Source organism: Canis lupus, chromosome 37 (genome assembly GCF_003254725.2).
Source record: "Canis lupus dingo isolate Sandy chromosome 37, ASM325472v2, whole genome shotgun sequence".
Taxonomy (NCBI): Eukaryota; Metazoa; Chordata; class Mammalia; order Carnivora; family Canidae; genus Canis; species Canis lupus.
In genome coordinates, this window is record NC_064279.1 from 5,278,892 (window position 1) to 5,304,878 (window position 25,987).

At 39.7% G+C, this 25,987-nt stretch overlaps 1 long non-coding RNA gene across 3 annotated transcripts; it reads left to right on the forward strand.

The window, feature by feature from the left end:
• Positions 1-216: 216 nt before the first annotated feature.
• Positions 217-3,246, forward strand: LOC112656616 (uncharacterized). 3 transcript variants are annotated; one of them, XR_007408876.1, is made up of 5 exons: positions 227-336; positions 797-999; positions 1,833-1,977; positions 2,081-2,149; positions 2,931-3,246. It is a non-coding gene; the product is annotated as an uncharacterized LOC112656616 (long non-coding RNA). The 3 variants fall into 3 exon arrangements; XR_003134510.3 differs by lacking the exon at positions 797-999 and having other exon boundaries at positions 217-336; XR_003134511.3 differs by lacking the exon at positions 797-999 and having other exon boundaries at positions 235-519.
• The last annotated feature ends 22,741 nt before the right edge of the window (positions 3,247-25,987 follow it).

The following is a 25,987-nucleotide window of genomic DNA, read 5'->3' on the forward strand; positions in this document are numbered from 1 at the left end:
GACTGGTGTCCTTATAAGAAGGCCATGTGAGAACACAGAGGAACGCAGGGAAGAAAGCCACATGACAACATAGAGGAGGATCAGAGCAATGCGTCTACAAGCCAAGGAATGCCAAGGATTGCCAGCAACCACCAGAAACTAGGAAGAGGAAAGGAAAAATATCCCCTCGCCACTCCGAAGGGAACATGACTGTTCTGACATCATAATTGCAGACTTCTTCTAGTCCCTTGGAATCTGAGAAAAAACCATTTCTGTTGCTTTAAGCCACCCAGCCCGTTATACTTTGTTAGAGCAGCCCTAGGAACCCAATACAGGGGACCTCTTGTCTTACATCAGGTGATCACATTTCAGGTTTCCTCTTCATGCCAGTTGGCAGATAATACCAGTCAACCTCCAGGAAGGCTTTCCTCAAAATGTCCTGCCACTTCATTGGGAAGAGAGCGCTGGCGCTGTCTGACTGAACAACCTGGTCTGGGGTTTACCTTTCATGTATCCACCCGCTGTTGCCGCAGATTTCAAGTAATTACTGCGGTGCGGCCCGGACATGACAACCTCCCAGCTACTTTCCCTCAAGCAGGCAGGCATAGCCACCTAGTCCCCTTGCATCTTGCCTAGGTCCTTCAGTAGGGCTATTCATTAGCAAAAAGAAGTTTTCTCTGTTCCCAAGAACAAAGAATGCTCCTCAGCCCTGTGTTTCAGTAGGCAAGACTTCGCTCTCCACAGGTTGGGATGGTCTTGCCCTCAGGTGCACCTGACTTGCGCAGTCTTCATACTAGCTCTTCTTCTATGCCAATAGCTCAACTATGGTGTCTAATTCATCAGCTGCGGTGAGGACAGGAAATGGGAAATCTTCCATTTCAGCAAGCTGCTTCCCTTTCCTCTGATTATGGGGGGCTGCTATACCACAAGGAACTAGTCAGATCACCTTTGGAAGGATTTTTTCATAGGAGAACTCAAAGTGTGTTTTACCAAGTCCCATTTTGGCAGAAGGAGACGAAGGTAGTAATTCTAACTTTGCTACAACTGTGTGAAGAGCTCGGGGAAGATTGTCAGTGAACCCCTCCACAGGGTCCATAATCCCGATATGGTATTCCACAAAACATGAGGGAAGGGTCCCAATCCCTGCTTCCCAGAGACCCATAGGAACTCAGGAGCACAGCTAAAGTAAGCAGGCTCTGAGAAGAGAAAGCCAAGAGATTGGGGCAGAAGGTCCCAAAAAGGTCAAGACCCCGATTTACTAATTGAATTTCACCACTGGGGACTCTAATCTTCCTCAGCTGAGGCCAAATGAACTTCTAAGGACTAAGAGCATACCCAAGTGTTCCAATATTCTTCACACTTAGCTGTGAGTTAGGCCTTTTGCTCCGGTGAACACCAGATGGGAAGGGAAGTAAGAATGCAGACTCTGAAACTAAAATAGTGCAGTCATGGAGAGCCTGGGTGGCTCAGTCGGTTAGGCATCTGCCTTATTAGGCTCAGGTCATGATCTCAGTGTCCTAGGATCGAGCCCTACATTGGGCTCCCTGCTCTGCAGGGAGCCTGCTTTCCCCTCTCCCTCTGCCTGCCACTCTGCCTACTTGTGCGCTAGCATGCATGCTCGCTCTCTCTCTCCCTCTCTCTGCCAAATAAATAAATAAATAAATAAATAAATAAATAAATAAATAATCTTTAAAAATAAAATGGTGTAGTCACATTTAGGCCTGTGCTGAATGTCAGTCCGGTGCAGAAAAGCATGCAATAGCCTAAATGAAAAGCTAAAATAAGACACTAACAGCCACTTGGTGTGGGTCACTCAGATATAACAAACTCTTTTTGTTTTTGTTTTTTTGTAGTTTCCAGATTTTCTAAGGGGAGCTTAGGAAAAATTAACACATCATTTCCATTTTGTTCTCAAGAACCTGCAAATGATCTCAAATGAGTCACTAACAGAGCAAATGTGGCACATTTTGTATCCAGAGGCTAACTCAAGTTTAACAGGTAAAAATCTTCTTGAAATATGTAGGCCCCATCTGCCATTTTTAAAAAGAAAGAGGAGAGTTCACCTCAAGAAGTATGTGACATCAGTGATTTTTCTGAACAGACAGGAAGAGGAAAGGGAAAGCCCAATCCTCTTTTCCTGGGTAGTTGTGGAATGAAGACAAGAAAGTCGGTAAGAAATAGATAAGAAGACATGTAGATCTAGATCGCCCACCCTCTGCAATGGAGTCATGGAGAGGGGACTGTGTTAGATAGGTTGACAAGAAAACATCAGCTAGAGGGTGATTGTCCTGCTTTCCACTAGGAACTAGAGGGAAAGCCAGTTGCACAGAGCATAACAAAACAACCGAGGGCAGCTACAAGGTTAGGGAGATAAAAGTCCTGACCAGCCCTGCCTCAGTCTTCCTAGAGTCCCATTTGGCACAAAAGGTATTGGCAGGCTCACGTGGGGAAGGTTGTAGCAATGAGGGGTAACCATTTATCTACAATCTGTGGGGTACACCCAAGGATAGGGAGCAAAAGGAAGCTACAACCCAACATCAGAGGGGTCTGTGGAGCCAAGTCAGCAGGAAGGACTCCTGAGCAACCTGAAAAATAACTACACAGGCAAGAGCTCCCAGCTACCATCCGAGGATGCTAGCAGGACACTCCGCCACCAGCTAAGGACATCACTGCAGGGATCAGAGGGACCAGAAAAGCAAGCAAGGTCTTGCAGATATAACTATTGAGATGCGTGCTCCCTTCCCTGCTTCTAGATCACATAGCTTCCTGAGAGACACACATCACCTCTGAGAGAAGCAGGGAGGTGGAGAAAGCCTGTAAGACTAAATATTCAAAAGAGACAAATACCCGAAGAGAGTGAATTTATGAGTCTGAATCTATCAGATGGATTGAATTTAGTCTCCTGGGTTTGTTTGCTTGCTTGCTTGCTTTTCTTTCTTCTTGTCGCACAGAGAGATCACCTCAGATGCAGGAAACAAAGAAGCCACATTGAGATTGGACATCGGAGTGTGCCTCCAGTCAGGGGAAGTCATGATACATGATAACACAAGAGCAAAGGACCAACACTGCTTGTATTACGACAAGGTTTCTTGAAGTCTTCAAGAAAACTCTGTCGCAGTGACCATTTGCAGATTGAATCCCATACTTTCAGGAAACAAAACCAAAACTAAAGATGAGACCAAGAAGGTGAAGGCTTAAATTCAACTTCCAGTTGACAGAAGGATAAGGAACTGTCTCGAGATTTATTTCTAAATGTTACCCTTAATTGCTGCATGATTAAAACCATGTTAAAAAAACATTTTCTATAAAGTTAGCTGTTTACAATGAGGAATTGTCAGGTAGGACTCAAATGGGCAGGTCGATGTTCTCAAAGGTCTCTCCCTCCAGAAGGTAGTTGCTAAATATAGTGTCAGCTTTAACAGTTGGTCTGACCTAAGGAAAGAGATCCCCTGAGCTTGAGAGGAGCGTGAGCTAAACTGTTCGGAAGGCTCAGCAACAATTTTTTTTTCAAATTTTAAAGAATTATTTTCACAAATGGCAATTGGTGGTAGGTGTAAACACTGATCACGGAACATTAGGTGAAGTGGATGCGCTTTCTATATGTAAAATCATTTTGATTTTAAGCAAATGATTTATGTACCAAGGATTACAACTAATGCACACCTTACAAGGACACCCCTATATAAATCGCTTGATAATCCGCAGGATGCAATCGGCTATTCATTCTGTGAATAGAACATAATGGAAAAGCATGGAAGCTTATTTTATGGGATCTGCAGGTAATTTCTGCTACATGGGTACTTTGCTATTCCATATTTTCCCCCTGGGGAAATTCAAATCATCGTGCTAAAATTATAAATTTCAAGTTAAACGGTAATATTTAAAACAATGTAGAAATGTGAGATACAAGTGGAATAAGTTTTATGGAAGAGTAATATGCTTCTTATTGGATATGCCTAGCAATGTAAGCCACTCAAGGCTCCTAGACATTATTTTCTCAAAGTAAATTAGGAACTCCTGGCATGACTATAAAACTTTTCATGTTCTGGAATGTGCCCTGTCCTTGTTGAGAACCCATAACCTAATTTCACACTAATTAAATGCAAGACAAGCACATGTAGATATAATTCTGTTTGTCTTAAAGGATAACATTTCCTTTTTACCATGTGTACATGTGTATGTAAATTTTAAATTTAAAAACCTTTTCCCAAACCTATTAAGCCCATGGCTCATTTTCAGGCATGACTAATAGGACTTTCTTAAAATCGTAGATTTTTAAACTTTAAACCCTAATTAAACTGCCATCCAGATTTTGCAAATAAATTAATAAATACAAAAGTTAAAGTGCATTAAAACAGATTATAGAGATTTTATTTATAAAGCAGCCTTACCCTTTAGAATTTTCACTTTTCAAACAGAAGTTATTCTCAGGCATTGCTTTGTGTCTGTACTGAGCTAATTTCAGAAACAATCAGCTGTTTGCAGTCCCTTCGTGTGCCTACAAATATCTGTAAGTGTGAAAATGTCATAAACAAAAGAAAAAGTTCCCGTATTAAGCCCACACCTTACTGTGAAATGAATTAGATTGGAAGATGAAAATCACAATTTCCATTAAGTATTTTCTGCAGTCAGGTTATTGAAGCATTTATTGTTTTTGAAGCAGCAAATTTCAGATAACCAAAAGAGACCCAAACTCTGAAATTATCAGGGTTTCTTTGTTGTCAGTTCTGTCTTTGTTTGAAGCCAATAAAGGTCCATCAGCCTGCTTCTCTATTGAGAAGCAAGACAAAGAAAGAGAAGAAAAAAGCTCCTACTTTTAGAAAGGAACTCCCTTCCTTGATGACACTGAAAATTAAAATAACCGACGGAGCAAAATTAGTATATGTTTATTTTTCTCCTCTGGTCTGAGCCTATCACATTTGCTAATGCTGAAAGGTAGTGTGAGGTCAGTTAGTTGTCCTGAGCAAGGGAAGTTTGAGAACACAGGAAATCTGTGATATTACTTTCTGATTTCCTAATTGACCTTTATGTGAAAATTATTAGAAAAAAAAAATCATTCTCATCTTTTTGGTCACAGTAGATGAAACTGAAGATTTAGTACCTGTAATAAGTGAACTGAGCATTACTATTAAAAATGAAGAGAGGAAAAAAAAAAAAAACAAGAAAAGAGATTAGCTAGAATTAAATAAATAAAAAGCTCATTTTAACAAATGAGTCTTCCAGCAGGGAAGAACTCAGTGTCAAGTTATCAACAAGAAAAAGAAAACAAAACTTCCTGAAACTTCTAGAAGTACAAAATTCAAATGCTTTTCATGTGTCAGGTCCCATTAAGTTGCTGAATGGCAATGTACAGAAAGGAGCCATGATGCCAGGGAGACAGATAGCCACCTATTTTGTGTTCCCTGGCCTCTGCAGTGAATCACATTTTTTGAGGAAACTCAAACCCTAGAGAGTGTTAGGGAAAATGTATGTGCATTTTATAGAAAGGATGTAACTCTACTACATTCTCTCTTCTTGCTCCAAATGTTAAATAAAAAAAAATATTGGAAAAATTCAATCTGGGGTTTATATAAACTCTATTCTTTAGGGGAAAGGAGGCAAAAAATTATATTTGCTATGAAAGTATCCCTCTGAAGGACACAGATGACACGACAACTCCCTAGTCAAAGCTCTTGTTACAAGCCTGGGAGCTGGTATCAGAGGCTCTTGATTCCGATACAGCATCCTCCTCATTGCTGTGTGACTTGGGGAAGGTTACCAAAGTTCTCTGAATTGGACTTTCTGCTTCTTCGTGATTTTTTTTTTTTCTTAAATAGCACTTTCCTTTTAGAGTTGTTTTATAGACTGAATGTTTGGTACCAATCCCCCCCACTCCCCCACCCTGACCCCCACCCCAACCCCCGTGGCCACCTGCCAGCATTCACGTGTTAAAATAAAGAGGTAGGGCCTTTGGGAGGTGATTATATCATGAGGGTGGAGCCCTCACGAATGAGATTAGCGCCCTTATGAGAAATCCCAGAGAGCTCTCTCACCCGCTGCCATGTGGAGACAACAATGAGAAGCCTGTCCTCTATGACCCAGAAAGTGAGCTCTCACCAGACACCGGATCTGCTGGCTCCTTGACCTTGGACTCCCAGCCTCCAGAACTAGATAAAGTCTGCTGTCTATCATCTCCCCCGTCTACGGCATTCTGTGATAGCGAGTCAACCAGTCTAGGGCAAGTTGTTGTACACATGATATTGTCTTGCTCATATAAAATGTGTTGCACAGTATTTAGCATATGTGTGCACTTCTATTATTGTGATAAATAATTTGGAAAAGGATAACAGACAATAATCATTGTGTGATCAATCATTGTTGGTACAATGGCTTATATCAAAGGTCACGATACATTTTATTTCATAAATATATCTGTTCCACGTTTCTGTTATAACTCCCTCAGGACACAGTAACAAGAGCAGCAATGACCATAAGGAGAACAGCTAGTGCTTACTGGTATCAGCTCTATGACAAGGCCTGTTCCGAGAATTTTAGAAGTTTAAGATACAATCTGTAACCACTACCTTATGAGGTAGATACTGTCATAGTCTCCATTTAACTAAAGAAACTGGGCCACAGAGACACGCATTAATTTAGTCAGGGTCACCCAGCTGATGTGTCGGAAACTGGATACAACCCCAGGGAGGCTGTTTCCAGACCCCAGGCTCTTTTCTGCTTCCAAATTGAATCATAAGTAGTGTCTATTGACAACAGGATAGAGGAATGTGTTTGCCGCAAGGACTGGTATAAATATATACAATCCTATGTCCAATATTCCAATTATTACACAGCTATCACTGAGGATGTAACCATACAGCTCCCACCGACACTGGTGACAATTATGCAACTGAATCACTATGTACTTTTTAAGCAGTTTGCTCCATAGTGTTATATGAATTTGTTTTAATCTACGTATAATCCAAGAAAGAGGCAGCAATGTGCAATGATATGCAGTAATCCAGTTATTTTTAAGCTCTGTTGTTCACTAAAGAGTATAATTATTTCTTAATCACAGCAAGAGTCATGTTGACATTACATTTACTTCTTAAATTTCACTCTAGCATTAAACATCTCAGAAGACGACACTCAAGTGCTTAGTGATTACAGCACGCAATGCAATTCTAAGCCAAGTGTCCATACTCACCTACACACATACCTACTGATAAACTCATATATTTATAAATAATATGTTTACAAGAATGCAGTCTGTTTTACCTACCCATAGAGTCAGTAGAGTTCAACACTCATGGATCAAAACTCCTGTCTAGAATAATTCTCCTTATGCAATTTCTCAGGTGAAACCCACCTACCTGTTAAGGTAGCACAGACATTTCACGGGAGCAGAATTTGAGCTCATTCTGTCAATCTCGTCCTTCAAAGTTTCCTGAAAATATTTTTTGTGATTTATGAGCTAATGTAATATCTTAAATTGTTTATAAAATTACAAGGCGATATTGATATTACAAGGTTTAGGTGAGACAGGATGGGTAAGAGTGTTAGCTTCTATTTTTTTTTATAAATTTATTTTTTATTGGTGTTCAATTTGCCAACATATAGAAAGACACCCAGTGCTCATCCCGTCAAGTGTCCCCCTCAGTGCCCATCACCCAGTCACCCCCACCCCCGCTCACCTCCCTTTCGACCACTCCTAGTTCGTTTCCCAGAGTTAGGAGTCTTTTATGTTCTGTCTCCCTTTCTGATAATGAGTGGAAAATATCAGAAAGGAAGATTCCTAGCTTCTAGTGCTTCTTAGTTTGATTTGGGTAATTTATTTTTCATCTGTAAAATGGGGATAATTAAAATCTAACTTAAAAAAGGACGAGTATAGGGATAAAAGGAAATGGTGTATATAAAAAATACTGAAAGTCACATACAAATACTCAACAATTGTAAGCTGCTGATATTGCTAATTTTTATAGTTTTTTGACTATATATTTAGAGCAACATTATTAGGCTGCAAGCGAATGTGTCATATTTTCTCAAAGAACTCCAAGTGCAGCAGGTAGAAAAATTTTATTTATACTGGATATCCTGCTTTACACTCTCTCCATTCTTTGGCTAAAAAAAGAAATCCATTTTTCTCCTAAAGATTCATCTGCAGAATCTGTTTCCTTTAGGCTCTTAGGGAATGGTCACCTACAAGGAGCTTTTACCCAAAAGACCTTATGATGGAAGTGGGATATGAAATAACTCCTATCTGTAAGGTCGTGATTACTAAATGGGGCAGCTCATGTTTCCGTGCCTGTTGAATTTCTGTTGCACAGCCTAAGCCTTTGAAATTAATGTTTTGTATTTTTCATTATTCTCAAATTATAATAGGATTCACATTCTGTTTTATAACCTACTGTCTCTCTATCTGCTGAATAGCTGAGATACTATTGTCTGGAAAAAAACAGTTTTATTTGGTACCACCACCTATGTGACCTGAGTTGAGATCAATGCAGGATCCTCAGATTTCAAATCCCAAATATTAAAGGAATGAGCCTCAGAAGCCATGCGTAAATCTGAATGCTAAATGTCACAATGGAGTTCTAGGCATTCTTAATTTAATTTAATTTAATTTAATTTAATTTAATTTAATTTAATTGTATCTTACCTACGCCATCTAACTTTAGTTCAGGCACTCAGATTCTTCCCACCACGTGTTACCACTGAGTTGAGGGGACAATAGCAGAATATGGAGATAAACAGATCTACTCCTGTAAGTAATAATTGGAGAATGATTACAAAGCGATGTAACTAAGAACACAAATGAGCAGAGTATTAATGATGTATCTGACTAAATTTGGCCACAGGAATGATCAGATGAGACTAATTTCAAAAGCTTCGCTGGGGGAAAAAATGCATTTTTGAAGTTAAAAAGGCAACTGCAAGAAAAGTGGTAGAGGCAGGCACACCATCATGCAAAGCAGAACTGTAAGCTTGGATAGGGCAAAATCCAACCAGAGAGTGGCCGGACACAAACTTGATAAAATACACATGAACGAAGACAAGCCCTTGAAATGAACTTTGAACTTGTAGTTTTCCATGGAAAGATCGGAAAACAGCCTTGTCTCTAGTCAGTGCTTATTGAAAATGCAAAGGTTTTTCAAGAGCTGATGCAGGTTTCTGAACCGTGTTTTTTCTTTTTTTTTTTCTTGCTTGCTTTTTTTTTTTTTTTTTTTTTTTTTTTTCTGAACGATTGCTATAGTATCTCCAAATGACTCATGGCATTAGCTCTCTTGGGCTATCCAGTTAAAAAGCAATCAGCAAACCATGTAGCTGCAATTATTCCCCCCACCCCTGCTGCTGGCCCAGCCCCCAGAGAAGCCATTTCTGGATACTATTTATTACCTGAATGATTTTACAATGTTGATGAAATTGTTTTGTCAATGCTTGCAAACTTCGGTGCTATCAACTAAGGGTTCAGCAGAAAAGGGATTGATTGTATGTTCTTTTATGTGCTAAAGCAGCAGGCACCCACAGAATGAAGCTTCATTGATGAGAAATCATAATCATCCCCTGACTCTCAGGAGTCACCCATAGACCCGTTGCCTGCACTAGAAGAGCAAATGAACAAACCTCAGTTTCATTAGGCTTTTGCAGGGCAGTGGTAAGATGTATCAGGACTTACCTGCAAACACCCGAATCATTCTTAGATCAATTGTAAAACCCATGCTCCTCAGCTTTCTTGGGTAAAGTTTCAATTTGCCCAGGAGAGAAATGGATTTCTTTCAGATGGAGCCAGTCCCAGGTGAACCGACAGGTATTAACTAAATGACCCAATTTTGGGAACCTGGGAGACCGACGGATCTCAGGACTAGAAGTGAAACTGGCACTTACGACTTTTATCAGAGATCTATCTTTTGTGCCAGTGTGATGTGTATTTCATTCAGAAAAATATCTGTGCAGCGATGGCAACATAGATTACTCAAAAATGACAATGCTTCAAGGAGATGGGTTTAACTTAGAATCGAGGAGGACGGCCAAAGGACTGGTTGAGGATGACTAAGTCACAGTCGAGATACGAATTGCAAGTGACTGTAGAGGGACACGTGGAATTGTGTACAGCACGATGGGTCCCCATCCACGTGTGGCAGATGCACGTATGTTTGTGCGCACACATGCATGCTCCTAGCTCCCCCTCGATGAGAAAGTAATGGGGCCCGTTGGCAAGTATTTTTATTCCCCCTCGAGTTTTCTTCTTCTTCCAGATTCTGCAGAACCACATTTTTAGATTCACTGCTGTTCCCATAACACACCGTTTACTCTTAGACTACTTGTTTCCTTATTTTTAGGACTCATTTCTATTTGCAGAAGTCTTCTGTCATTCTATTTGCTAAAGCTCGTTTTGCACACAGACTTCCTCAATGGATCGCACGCAGGCTTTGCTTATCCCCAAGGACCTTATGATACGTGAGCAGTCTGCCCTTCTTAATGAAGCACTGGACCCTTCAGACCCCTCTCATTCTGAGCACTGACTCCTCATGGCTCTCCTGTCACAATCACAATCCTCTTCAGATATCTCATTGGCGAGATAATTAGATCCCACCCAGCTGCGCAGGTACAAACCTGCTTGTGGTCCACCCTGAAAAGCCAATCTTCCCTCCCTCCTCCTCATCCCAATGGCCCTTCTTGGATTACTTTAGTAAACACCTGTGCACCACCATCCCCATCGAGAAACTCGGTGCCATCCAAGTTTAATGACTTTAGACAGGCCAAGATGTGGGCTGACACAGGGTAGTTTTCATTTTCAAAATATTAAGAGTTTCAATCTTAACAATCAAATATTTAGGAGGAAATAGGTAATAACCAATTATTTCGCCCACAAAAAAACAAAAAGGCAGCTTAGAATGAAAGAAGATAAAGGTGGCCAAGAAGAAAAATAAATAATATATACACAGTACAAGACCCACAGATTCATAGGGCTGCCTTTCCTTATGTATTATCATAAATCAGATGTGTTGGTCATATACTATGAGACAGCGTTGGAAGAAAACGCTATATATAACATAACATATGCATTACATAATATATTGCAAAATCTGGTTGGTCGAAGTAGTTGGTTCTAGAGAATACTTTATCAAAGTTGAATGGAACCTGAACTGTAACTGCCTGTAAGGTGTAAGGGAGGGGACAATGGAAAGCAAGTTGATTTTCACTATAAAAATGTGAGATGCAGGATGTAAGATGGAGTTAACAGAGGAGTCCACTTAAGACAGATCCATCATCCAATGGAACCACCTTTTTTAGTTAGAAAATATTCAGCTTTAATCTATTATTACTAAATTCAGACCACAGGTATAGTGACATATCTTTAATTTTTTTTTTTAATTTGTGGTTGTTGCAGTGCTTAAACTTTTTGAATAGCAGAGCCAATATCCGTCGTTACAGTTACTCATTATTTTTATGGCCAAAGCTAGGAAAATTAACATATGCTATCAGATCACAAAAAAAGATAGAGTTGTATCTATCCTTTAGACTGTATTTTCGTTCATGAATGCAAAAGGCCCGAGGCAACAGATTTTTCTGTTTGATTAACTCCCCAGAGAAAATGGAAGCCTGAAAATCTTTCTTTGCACTTGTGTCGAAAGCTGGGCATTTAAAATGAAGAACATAATTTACTATAAAAGGATTACGGAAATTATTCATTAAAAGAATAAGATAAAGTATATTTAGAAATGTCTCTTCTTTCAGCTGAAAGTTTTTGCCTAATTTATTCAACTATATTTCTGAAAACAAAGTATTATTATATTCTTCTGTCCCTTCTTTAAGGAAACATGTGCATTAATGTCTATTATTTGCAGTTATCCCTTTAGTTTTGAAAGCATAATGGAATGCATCCTGACCTGAATTAAATGGTTTATATGCAAATGCATTTATTCACATCTCTTCATCCTCATCGTGTCTTGCCTTCGGAGTTATCTTATGGCAGCATTTAAATATGGAAAGCTACATTGCACAATTTCAACTTGACAAAGAAGGCACGGCATTTGGGGTAGACTCACCAAGGAAAATGCGGTATGGAATCAAGAATAAAAGCAGATAGAAAGAAAATGAGAATAACCATCTGGCAATAGAAAAATTAGATTTTACTTCTGAATCCATTTCTGATGATTTTTTTATTTTTCTGTGGGTTACTGCTGAACATTGATATAATTTAATGCATAGAGGAGAAAAGCTGCAAGTATAAGGAACCCCTTATACACCTTGTGTCAATATTCAACAATTTTCAAGCATTTCACTCAGCCTTATCACTCAATCCTTCTCTCTCTCTGTCTCATTTCTCTCTTCCCCCTATGTATGCACAAATACTACCATACTATATATGATTTCTTCTGAGCTTTTGAAAGTATGTTGGAGACACCATGCCCCTTTACTTCTAAATTCCTGTTTACATTTCATAAGAACAAGACCATTTTCTTGCAGGCTAGGTGGCTCAGCGGTTTAGTGCCACCTCCAGCCCAGGGGGTGATCCTGGAATCCTGGAGACCCGGGATCAAGTCCCACATCGGGCTCCCTGTGTGGAGCCTGCTTCTCCCTCTGCCTGTGTCTCTGCATCTCTCTCTGTATCTCTCACGAATAAATAAATAAAATCTTTTTTAAAAAAGACCATTTTTGGGGATCCCTGGGTGGCGCAGCGGTTTAGCGCCTGCCTTTGGCCCAGGGCGCGATCCTGGAGACCCAGGATCGAATCCCATGTCAGACTCCTGGTGCATGGAGCCTGCTTCTCCCTCTGCCTGTGTCTCTGCCTCTCTCTCTCTCTGTGACTATCATAAATAAATAAAATTTAAAAAAAAAAAAGACCATTTTCTTAACCCACAGTTCAATAAGCAAAGCAGTCAAATACATTAGTTCCATACCATTATCTAATGCATAGTCCATAATCAAATTTCACTAACTGGCCCAATAATGCCTTTTATAGCTGCACAGGTTACTTCAGATCTCATATATAGCTGTCATGCCTCTTAAGTGTCCTATAGTCTGGAAGAGTTGCTCAATCTTTCATTGTCTTTTCTTAACCTTGATGTTTTTGAAAAGTTGAGGCACTTATTTGGTAGAATAACCCTCCATTTAGGTTCTCTAGTGTCTCCTTACAATGATATTCAAGTTATATAGTTTGGGATTAGTCTATACTTCTCTGCAGCAGCCCTGAAATCAGCATTTACTCCAAAGAGGCCTAGTTCTTTTAGGTGGAGATTCGTATTTAAAAACTAAGACATGGACATTAAGTACAATTAAGTGACACATGGACACATTCATGAGTTTTTATTGATACTTCCAATTTCCATTGTTCTTGATATATTTATCAATTTGCTTAGGCCTAGAGTTGTAAAAAATTGAAAGATGCCTTTCAGAATTGCTGACCCCATATCATTCAATTAAGCAAACTTTTTTTTTTTTTTTTTTTTTTTAAGCAAGTATTTTTCTAGGTTACAAATTTACAAATACACGGGGCACCTGGCTGGCTCAGTTGGCTAAGCATGGAACTCTTGATCTCAGATCAGGGTCTTGATCTCAGGGTCGAAAATTTAAGCCCTGGCATTGGGCTCCCTGCTGGGCATTGAGCCTACTTTCTAAAAAAAAAAAATTACGAATACATAAATCTTCAATGTATAACTCAATTAGTTGTTAGCTGTAAAAACACCCATGCGACCCACATTCTCATCAAAATATAGGTAAATTTCCATCTTCAAGAAAGTTCCTGCGATGGTCAACTTTATGTGTAGATTTTATTGGATCATAGGGTGTCCAAATATTTGGCTAAATATTATTTCTGGAGAGTATTTTTGGATGAAATCAGCTTTTGAATCAGAGGACTCAGTAAATCAGTTTGCCCTCCCCCATAAGGATGGGCATCACCTAATCCATTGAAGGCTTGAATAGAATAAGAAGGAGAAAAAGGAAGAATTCAACCCTTCTTGCCTGATAGCTTGAGCTAAGACATCAATTTTCTGCTACCCTCAAATGTTCCTTGTTCTCAAAGCCCTCTGATCCAGACTGGAGTCTACATCATTAGTTCCCCCGGTTCTTGGGCCTTTGGACTCAGACTGAATTATACCACCAGTTTCCCTGGGACTCCAGAGGGCAGACATTGGGACTTCTTAGACTCTATAACTGCAGGAATCAATTCCTTATAATAAATTTCTTCTATTGGTTCTGTCTCCCTAAAGAACCCTACACTATAGTTCTCCTTTCCCTCCCCTGTGCCAGTAGCAAGCACTCTTCCTATTCTTTTTTACCATAAATTGTGTTACTTGCTTTCATTTATAAAAATGGATTCGTGGCTGGCTTCTTTCACTTACCATCATGTCACCAAGATTCATGATTGTTGTTGTTTAGCCAGTGGTACATTCTTTTTCATTGCTGAGTAATATTCTGTTTTGTAAACATAGCAAAACTAATGAATATAAGATAATCTGATGGCTTTTTGACAAATCCATTAATTCTCTAGTAACCACCATTATTTCTAAAAATTATTAGTAAATCTATTTTTTTCTATCTTCAGAATAGTAGAAGACTTAGGGAAGAAACACATAAAAATTCTTAGGGGAAATATTCCTAATACAAATTCAAGATAATCTTTCAGTGGTAAATGGGTCTTAAATATGTGATGACCAAGGGAAAATTATGCCTATGTCATTTGCTACAGTTTAGTATGGAAAGAATTGTATTCACAAGCAAAAGACGTAAATTCATCCCCAAACCAGTGCCTGCTAGCCGTGTGAGTAAGAAAGTCATTTCATCTTCCCAAGCCTAAATTGCACTATGTGTAAATAATAGAAATTCCATCACACATAAATATGAAGATCAAATGAGTTTAATAAACTGTAGCAAGCTGTGCAAATTTAAATTATGTTTGCTGAAAATATAGCGATCACAGCAATTTTATGAATTGAGCCACATCCATTATTTTGCATTCATTTTTCTTTTTTTCAGCTACACTGAGGTATAATTCACAAATAAAAATTGTAAATGTTTACAGTGAACAACATTTTTTTATTTATACATCCATTGTGAAATGATTACCACTGTCAAGCTAACTAACATATCCTTCACCTCACATGGTTACCTTTGTTTTGGGTGATGAGAACATGTAAGATCTCTCTTAGCGAATTTCAAGTACACAGTATGGTATTAGTAACTATATTCATCACGCTTCATACTAGATCACCAGAACTTATTCATCTTGCAGAACTGAAAATTTGCATCCTTTGGCCAACATCAAAGGAGTCATCTTCTTCCTACCTCTCTAACCCAAGCAACTATCATTCTACTTTGCTTCTATGAGCTGGACTTTGTGAGATTCCATCTGTAAGTGAGATTATGCACGTTTGTCTTTCTGTACCTGGCTTGTTTCATTTAGCACCACGTCCCCAGGTTCATCCATGTTGTCGCAAATGACAAAATTTTGTTCTAAGATTGAATAATATTGCCTTGTAGAACATCTACCACATTTTCTTCGTCCATTCATCTGTCAGTGGAAACTGAGGTTGCTTCTGTATCTTGGTTATTGTGAACAATGCTGCAAGAAACAGCAAAGTGCAGATATCTCTTAAAGATACTGATTTCATTTCCTTTGGATAGACTTCAGAAGTGAGATGACTGAATCATATGGTTGTTCTATTTTTAATTTCTGAGGAGCCTCCACGTGTTTTCCATAATGGTCATACCAGTTTACATTCCCACCAACAGAGTAGAAGTGTCCTATTTTTTCCACATCCTTGCCAACACTTCTAATCTGCTGTCATTTTGTTAGCAGACATTCTAGCAGGTATGAAGTGCTGGCTCATTGTCTTTGGTTTGCCATTTCCCTGATGACTCTTTAGATTTTGTGGTATCTGTTGTAATATCTTTCTTTTCATTTCCATTTTGATTATTTCTTTAACTTTTGTCTCTTAGTTTAGCTAATAAATGTTTTTCATTTCTGTTTTTTTCTTTTCAAAAAGCCAGCTCACTCATCTTTTCTGCTGTTTTTCTAGCCTCTATTTCATTTATTTTTGCTTTGATCTTCATTATTTCCTTCCTTCTGCTAGATTTGGGCTCAGTTTCTTTTCTTTTTCTAATTCTTTGAAGTATAAAGTTGGATGTTTATTTGAGCTCTTTTTTTCCAGGTCAATGGATAACTTCAAGATATTCAAAGTGTACAACATGATGATTTGCTGCAAGTACACATTGTGAACATTAATGAGTCCTATCGAGTTAATTAATACATCCATTGCCTCAACATATATACTTAATTTTTTTATGAGAACATTTAAGTTTGTCTCTCAGTAAATTTCAATTACATAATACAGTGTTATCAACAATACTCACCATATTTCACATTAGATCCTTAGACCTTATTCATTTTACTATGAAGAGTTTGTATCCTTTTACCAACTTCTCCTTATTTCTCCTACCTCCTAGCCTCTGGCAACTACTTTCCTACTCTGTTTCTATGAGTTTGACTTTTTTTTTTTAGATCTCAAATATAAGTGAGATCATGAACCATTTGTCTTTCTGCATCTGGCTTATTTAATTTGGCAAAACATGTCCTCCAGGTGCATCCATGTTGTGAATGGCAGGACTTCCCTCTCGTTATAGCAGAATGATATTACACTGTGTATAAATAATTATATTTTCTTTTTCCGTTTATCTGTCAATGGATATTTAGGTTGTTTCCCTGTCTCAGCTATTGCAGATATGCTACAATAAACATGGGGATACAGATAACTCTTTAAGAATGATTCCATTTCCTTTGGCTACACACCCAGCACTGGAACTGCTGGATCATATGGTGGTTCCATTTCTAATTTTTTGAGGAATCTCCCTCCGTACTGTCTTCCATTCTGACTGCCCCAATTTACTTTCCCACCAACAGTGAACAAGGGCTCCTTTTTCTCCACAGCCTTGCCAACACTTGAGATCTCTTACTTATCTTTTTTGATGACAATAATTCTAACAAGCATGAGGTAATATCTCATTGTGGCTTTGATTTGCATTTTCCTGATGATTACTGATGTTGAACACCCCTTAGTGTACCTCTTGGCCATTTGTATATCTTCCTTGGAAAATGTCTATTCAGTTCCTTTGCCCATTTTTAAATTGGATTCATTGATTTGTTGTTGTTGGTGGTGGTGTTATTGAATTGCATGAATTCTTTATATATTTTGGACATTAATTTCTTATCAGATATATGATTGCAAATATTTTATCCCATTCCACAGGTCACATTTTTATTTTGTTGATGATTCCTTTTGCTGTCCAGAAGCTTTTTAGTATGACATAGTCCTGCTTGTTTATCTTTGCTTGTCTTTGCTTTTAGTAACAAACCCAAAATGTCATTTCCAAGGCCAACGTCAAGGAGTTTACCACCTATGTTTCTTTCTAGGAGTGTTAAGGTCTCAGGTCTATGTTCAAATCTTTAATCCATTTTGTGTTGATTTTGTGTACAGTGTAAGATATGGGTCCAGTTTTACCATTACCATTTATTGAAGAGACTATTCTTTCCCCATTGTACATTCTTGGCTCCTTTGTTATAAATTTACTGCCATATATGTACGGGTTTATTTATTTCTTAGATCTCTATTTTGCTCACTGATACATGTGTTTGTTTTTATGTCCCCCAAATCTATCATGCGTTTTGCTTAATGTTTCAGAGTATACTGACTCAATCAGAATTGTAATCTTTAGTGCCAAAATGTCACCCAGAATTTTGAAGTCAGGCCTAACGATGTCTTTCAACATAGCAGCAACATTGTTTATGCTTCTTTTGTATTTTTTTCTTTTATATTTATTTTAGTCACCATATTCATCCTCTAGCTCATCTGATATGTTAAACAGATTCTTACCAAGTCAATTCCAGGGGTTATACAATGGTATTCAGTTATAATTTATATCTAAAGCACTTTGAATGTACTATGTTTTTTTTAATTTATTTTTTATTGGTGTTCAATTTACTAACATACAGAATAACCCCCAGTGCCCGTCACCCATTCACTCCCACCCCCCGCCCTTCTCCCCTTCCACCACCCCCAGTTCGTTTCCCAGAGTTAGGAGTCTTTACGTTCTGTCTCCCTTTCTGATATCTCCCACACATTTCTTCTCCCTTCCCTTATATTCCCCTTCACTATTATTTATATTCCCCAAATGAATGAGAACATATAATGTTTGTCCTTCACCGACTGACTTACTTCACTCAGCATAATACCCTCCAGTTCCATCCATGTTGAAGCGAATGGTGGGTATTTGTCATTTCTAATAGCTGAGTAATATTCCATTGTATACATAAACCACATCTTCTTTATCCATTCATCTTTCGTTGGACACCGAGGCTCCTTCCACAGTTTGGCTATCGTGGCCATTGCTGCTATAAACATCGGGGTGCAGGTGTCCCGGTGTTTCATTGCATCTGTATCTTTGGGGTAAATCCCCAACAGTGCAATTGCTGGGTCGTAGGGCAGGTCTATTTTTAACTCTTTGAGGAACTTCCACACAGTTTTCCAGAGTGGCTGCACCAGTTCACATTCCCACCAACAGTGTAAGAGGGTTCCCTTTTCTCCGCATCCTCTCCAACATTTGTTGTTTCCTGCCTTGTTAATTTTCCCCATTCTCACTGGTGTGAGGTGGGATCTCATTGTGGTTTTGATTTGTATTTCCCTGATGGCAAGTGACACAGAGCATTTTCTCATATGCATGTTGGCCATGTCTATGTCTTCCTCTGTGAGATTTCTGTTCATGTCTTTTGCCCATTTCATGATTGGATTGTTTGTTTCTTTGGTGTTGAGTTTAAAAAGTTCTTTATAGATCTTGGAAACTAGCCCTTTATCTGATATGTCATTTGCAAATATCTTCTCCCATTCTGTAGGTTGTCTTTGAGTTTTGTTGACTGTATCCTTTGCTGTGCAAAAGCTTCTTATCTTGATGAAGTCCCAATAGTTCATTTTTGCTTTTGTTTCTTTTGCCTTCGTGGATGTATCTTGCAAGAAGTTACTATGGCCGAGTTCAAAAAGGGTGTTGCCTGTGTTCTTCTCTAGGATTTTGATGGAATCTTGTCTCACATTTAGATCTTTCATCCATTTTGAGTTTATCTTTGTGTCTGGTGAAAGAGAGTGGTCTAGTTTCATTCTTCTGCATGTGGATGTCCAATTTTCCCAGCACCATTTATTGAAGAGACTGTCTTTCTTCCAATGGATAGTCTTTCCTCCTTTATCGAATATTAGTTGGCCATAAAGTTCAGGGTCCACTTCTGGATTCTCTATTCTGTTCCACTGATCTATGCGTCTGTTTTTGTGCCAGTACCACACTGTCTTGATGAACACAGCTTTGTAGTACAACCTGAAATCTGGCATTGTGATGCCCCCAGATATGGTTTTCTTTTTTAAAATTCCCCTGGCTATTCGGGGTCTTTTCTGATTCCACACAAATCTTAAAATAATTTGTTCTAACTCTCTGAAGAAAGTCCATGGTATTTTGATAGGGATTGCATTAAACGTGTATATTGACCTGGGTAACATTGACATTTTCACAATATTAATTCTGCCAATCCATGAGCATGGAATATTTTTCCATCTCTTTGTGTCTTCCTCAATTTCTTTCAGAAGTGTTCTATAGTTTTGAGGGTATAGATCCTTTACATCTTTGGTGAGGTTTATTCCTAGGTATCTTATGCTTTTGGGTGCAATTGTAAATGGGATTGACCCCTTAATTTCTCTTTCTTCAGTCTCATTGTTAGTGTATAGAAATGCCACTGACTTCTGGGCATTGATTTTGTATCCTGCCACGCTACCGAATTGCTGTATGAGTTCTAGCAATCTTGGGGTGGAGACTTTTGGGTTTTCTATGTAGAGTATCATGTCATCGGCGAAGAGGGAGAGTTTGACTTCTTCTTTGCCAATTTGAATGCCTTTAATGTCTTTTTGTTGTCTGATTGCTGAGGCTAGGACTTCCAGTACTATGTTGAACAGCAGTGGTGAGAGTGGATATCCCTGTCTTGTTCCTGATCTTAGGGGAAAGGCTCCCAGTGCTTCCCCATTGAGAATGATATTTGCTGTGGGCTTTTCACAGATGGCTTTTAAGATGTCGAGGAATGTTCCCTCTATCCCTACACTCTGAAGAGTTTTGATCAGGAATGGATGCTGTATTTTGTCAAATGCTTTCTCTGCATCTAATGAGAGGATCATATGGTTCTTGGTTTTTCTCTTGCTGATATGATGAATCACATTGATTGTTTTACGGGTGTTGAACCACCCTTGTGTCCCAGGGATAAATCCTACTTGGTCATGGTGAATAATTTTCTTAATGTACTGTTGGATCCTATTGGCCAGTATCTTGTTGAGAATTTTTGCATCCATGTTCATCAGGGATATTGGTCTGTAATTCTCCTTTTTGGTGGGGTCTTTGGTTTTGGGATTAAGGTGATGCTGGCCTCATAGAACGAATTTGGAAGTACTCCATCTCTTTCTATCTTTCCAAACAGCTTTAGGAGAATAGGTATGGTTTCTTCTTTAAACGTTTGATAAAATTCCCCAGGGAAGCCATCTGGCCCTGGACTCTTGTGTCTTGGGAGGTTTTTGATGACTGCTTCAATTTCCTCCCTGGTTATTGGCCTGTTAAGGTTTTCTATTTCTTCCTGTTCCAGTTTTGGTAGTTTGTGGCTTTCCAGGAATGCGTCCATTTCTCCTAGATTGCCTAATTTATTGGCGTAGAGCTGTTCATAATATGTTTTTAAAATCGTTTGTATTTCCTTGGTGTTGGTAGTGATCTCTCCTTTCTCATTCATGATTTTATTAATTTGAGTCTTCTCTCTCTTCTTTTTAATAAGGCTGGCTAATGGTTTATCTATCTTATTAATTCTTTCAAAGAACCAACTCCTGGTTCTGTTGATCTGTTCCACAGTTCTTCTGGTCTCAATTTCGTTGAGTTCTGCTCGAATCTTTATTAACTCCCTTCTTCTCTTGGGTGTAGGATCTACTTGCTGTTTTTTCTCTAGCTCCTTTAGGTGTAAGGTTAGCTTTTGTATTTGAGTTCTTTCCAGTTTTTGAATGGATGCTTGTATTGTGATGTATTTCCCCCTTAGGATTGCTTTTGCTGCATCCCAAAGATTTTGGACGGTTGTATCTTCATTCTCATTAGTTTCCATGAATGTTTTTAATTCTTCCTTAATTTCCTGGTTGACCCTTTCATCTTTTAGCAGGATGGTCCTTAACCTCCACGTGTTTGAGGTCCTTCCAAACTTCTTGTTGTGATTTAGTTCTAATTTCAAGGCATTATGGTCTGAGAATATGCAGGGGACGATCCCAATCTTTTGGTATCGGTTCAGACCCGATTTGTGACCCACTATGTGGTCTATTCTGGAGAAAGTTCCATGTGCACTTGAGAAGAATGTGTATTCAGTTGAGTTTGGATGTAAAGTTCTGTAGATATCTGTGAAATCCATCTGGTCCAGTGTATCATTTAAAGCTCTCGTTTCTTTGGAGATGTTGTGCTTAGAAGACCTATTGAGTATAGAAAGAGCTAGATTGAAGTCACCAAGTATAAGTGTATTATTATCTAAGTATTTCTTCACTTTGGTTATTAATTGATTGATATATTTGGCAGCTCCCACATTCGGGGCATATATATTGAGGATTGTTAAGTCCTCTTGTTGAATAGATCCTTTAAGTATGATATAGTGTCCCTCTTCATCTCTCACTACAGTCTTTAGGGTAAATTTTAGTTTATCTGATATAAGGATGGCTACCCCTGCTTTCTTTTGAGGACCATTCGAATGGTAAATGGTTCTCCAACCTTTTATTTTCAGGCTGTAGGTGTCCTTCTGTCTAAAATGAGTCTCTTGTAGACAGCAAATAGATGGGTCCTGCTTTTTTATACAGTCTGAAACCCTGCGCCTTTTGATGGGGTCATTAAGCCCGTTCACATTCAGAGTTACTATTGAGAGATATGAATTTAGTGTCATCATGATAACTATTCAGTCCTTGTTTTTGTGGAATGTTCCACTGAACTTCTTCTTAAAGGGGAATTTTAAGAGTCCCCCTTAAAATTTCTTGCAGAGCTGGTTTGGAGGTCACATATTCTTTCAGTTCCTGCCTGTCTTGGAAGCTCTTTATCTCTCCTTCCATTTTGAATGAGAGCCTTGCTGGATAAAGCATTCTTGGTTGCATGTTCTTCTCATTTAGGACCCTGAATATATCCTGCCAGCCCTTTCTGGCCTGCCAGGTCTCTGTGGAGAGGTCTGCTGTTACCCTAATACTCCTCCCCATAAAAGTCAGGGATTTCTTGTCTCTTGCTGCTTTAAGGATCTTCTCTTTATCTTTGGAATTTGCAAGCTTTACTATTAAATGTCGAGGTGTTGAACGGTTTTTATTGATTTTAGGGGGGGATCTCTCTAGTTCCTGGATCTGAATGCCTGCTTCCCTTCCCAGATTAGGAAAGTTTTCAGCTAGAATTTGTTCAAATACATATTCTGGCCCTCTGTCCCTTTCGGCACCCTCGGGAACACCAATTAAACGTAGGTTTTTCTTCCTCAGGCTGTCGTTTATTTCCCTTATTCTATCTTCATGGTCTTTTAATTGTTTGTCTCTTTTTTCCTCAGTTTCCCTCTTTGCCATCAACATGTCTTCTATGTCACTCACTCGTTTTTCCACCTCGTTAACCCTCGTCGTTAGGACTTCTAGTTTGGATTGCATCTCATTCAATTGATTTTTAATTTCTGCCTGATTAGCTCTAAATTCTGCAGTCATGAAGTCTCTTGAGTCCTTTATGCTTTTTTCTAGAGCCACCAGTAGCTGTATAATAGTGCTTCTGAATTGGCTTTCTGACATTGAATTGTAATCCAGATTTTGTAACTCTGTGGGAGAGAGGACTGTTTCTGATTCTTTCTTTTGAGGTGATGTTTTCCTTCTAGTCATTTTGCTCAGTGCAGAGTGGCCAAAAGCAAGTTGTATTGGGAAAAAGAGAAAAAGAGAGGAGAGAAAGAAGGAAAGAAAAGAGAAAGAGAAAAAAAAGGGAAGAAAAAAACGAAAAAAAAAGGAGAAATAGAGAAAGAAAAAGAAAGGAGAAAAAAGGGGGGTGGGGGAAGGAAACAAAAAGCAAAACAAACAAAAAAAAAAAAAGGAAAAAAAAAAAGAACCACGGTGGAATATCTTCTGCTTCTGTATACTTTAAGTCCCTTGACTTCCCCTGGAACTTGTCCGTCTTGCTGGTCTTCCGGGGGAGGGGCCTGTTGTGCTGATTTTCAGGTGTCAGCAGTTGGGGGAGCTGCTGTGCCCCTGCCTGGTGCAGGGCTCAGTGGGGGTTGTTTACCCCGTGAGGCCGCAGGAGGAACAGCCCCAGTGGCGGGGCAGCTCTGGAAACCTGGATTCAGCTCCGGCAGGAACTCCGTCTGCAGGGCCTGGAGGCTCCGGGCGGGGCCGCTGATCTGCTCAGCTGGGGCAGGAGCGTCCTCGCTGTCCTGGGCCCTCCCGGCCTCTGCCTGTCCCGGGGGAGGCCGGATCCTGGGCTGTGTCCCGGCGCCCTGTGCTCCGGAGCCTGCGCTGGTGGATTCGCCCACCTGGGCCGAGCAGCCCCCTCTGCGGAGCCGCCCCCGAGCCCCCCCGAGCTGCTCCCGCCCCGCAGCCCCCTCGGCGGAGCCTCCCCCGAGCCCCCCCAGCTGCTCCAGCCCCGCAGCCCCCTCCGCAGAGCCGCCCCCGAGCCCCCCGAGCTGCTCCCGCCCCGCAGCCCCCTCGGTGGAGCCGCCCCCGAGCCCCCCGAGCTGCTCCGGGCCCCGCCGTGCGCGCTGCAGCCCTTAGGGAGCTCGGCGCACTCTCCCAGGGCGCAGGTGTCTGTCAGTGTCCCCGGGAGCCCGAGGGCATCCCCACCCTCCTGGGTCCTGCTCCACCTCCCCGCGAGCCCCTTTCCCCCGGGAAGGTCGGTGCAGCTCCTGCTTCTCCGGGACGGGGCTCTCCTGTCCTGGGGACACTCGCCCCGGCCTCAGCCCGGCTCCTCGCGGGGCCCTCCCCCTTGGAGGCCTTTTGTTTCTTTACTTCTTTTTCCCCGTCTTCCTACCTTGATAGAAGCGCGAATTCTTCTCACTGTAGCCTTCCAGCTGGTCTCTCTTTAAATCTCAGGCCGAATTGATAGATTTTCAGGATAATTTGAAGGTTTTCTAGGTAATTTGGTGGAGACAGGTGATTTGGGGACCCTACTCTTCCGCCCTCTTGCCCCTCCCCCTGAATGTACTCTGTTTTATCTCAATTGATTTCAGTTGATAAAAACTGAGTGGCCGAAAAGAGAAAGGAGACATTAATGTAGCCTTCTCTGCCAGGTGAAGTAACCTCACATTTCAGTCTGAGAAATGAAAATTGGAATTAAGAACCTAAGAAACAGAAGTTTGCCAAACTGCTATGCACACATGAATTAGTCTCCTTGTTATAACTGTTCTGGAATGATAAGAACATAAAGTTTCAGTAAATAGTTTACTTAAAAGCCCTGCTCTGCAGCCTTCAGACAATTATAAGTGACTTCAATCTGCTCACGTTAACCAGTCTCTACTCATGCCCGGCTTTAGAAACCCCACCTCAGAATCACATGTGTACAAGACCCAGTCCTATAAACTTTTTCCTTAACTTCCCTTTTCAACATCTTATATTATTTGTTGGAAAGATTATTAATAAAAACCAACCTGTTTTTTAGTGATGATTTTCCTCATGATGCTTGTGAGGGATTTTATAAGTTCATGAGGCTCCACCGTGACCCAGCCAAGACTCTTCTCTTATATAACTCAAAATGACTGATTTGGGACTTTCTCATACTTCCAAGACCCTCCTGATTCACTCCTATCAGAGGCCAATCTTAGTCTGCTGTGGTGGATAAATTACAGCAATAGGAATGAATCTGATCTTTATACAGTAAACCCTCTATTTACCTTGTGTCCTTGGTATTGGTTCTTCAGAAATATTTTAGATCTCATTAAAATTAACAAGTTGTTTTCCTTGGTGAAAACTGCCTGCTATCACTTGTGCACCCTAATTTGTCATGTCAAAAGAATGTCATTTTCTGTTGTGCATTTCATGAAGAAACTCAAAGTATAGAAGACAGACATACTTCCTAGTCTGCTTCCCAAAACCAGCCTGAAGACTAAAGAGAAAAAATTCCCATTAGACTTTCATCTTTCCAATGACAAACTTTGCCATAAGTCACTCATCAAAACTATTAAGAACCCGTCTCTGTGTTGTCTTGTGTTCAAGGAACTTACTCTTGGGAAGATTGCTTCCCAACAAATTCTGCCTGTCAGAAGCCCCTTATTGGTTGGTGTCTAGAGATGGCTGGATCATCAGGCAGGATGGATGGAGTGAGGGAGACTCAAGACATGGCATGTTTTCACCAGATACTTTTAATCAACTGTATATACATTCTCCATGGGTTTTTATAGTAGTAAAAGTAAATCATCTCCTAGAATCATTTGCAGGTCTTTATATGTACTCACATCCCAATCTCATTTCATGTACCTATCCCTCTAAACGACATAACTTTTTCTTTCTTACCAAGGGCAATTTGGAATTAGTAGCTATTTTGTAGAATTTAATGTATCTAACAATGTGTATCTTTGAGGTGAACAAGGAAAGAAAAGTAATAAGATTCTAAACGCCCAATAATTATGTTTTCTTTTTTCCCCAACTTTATTGAGGAATAATTGTATGTAATATACAAATATTATTGTATATAAAGTATGCAGTGTAATGATTTGATATACATGTACATGTAAAGTATGCAGTACAATGATATGATATATATATATGTGGGATGAGTACCAAGATCAAGATAATTAACACATTCATTGCCTCATATATTGAGCTGTTCTGTGTGTATGTGTGTGTGGCAAGAATGCAAAAAGCAAAAAATAAATAAAAGCAAAAAAATATAAGTTAAAAAAGAATATTTAAGCAACTTTCAGGTATCCAATACTGAACTATTACTACTCAGTCATTTTTAATTGATATGCAGAGTTCTTTAAAAGTAATACAGAATT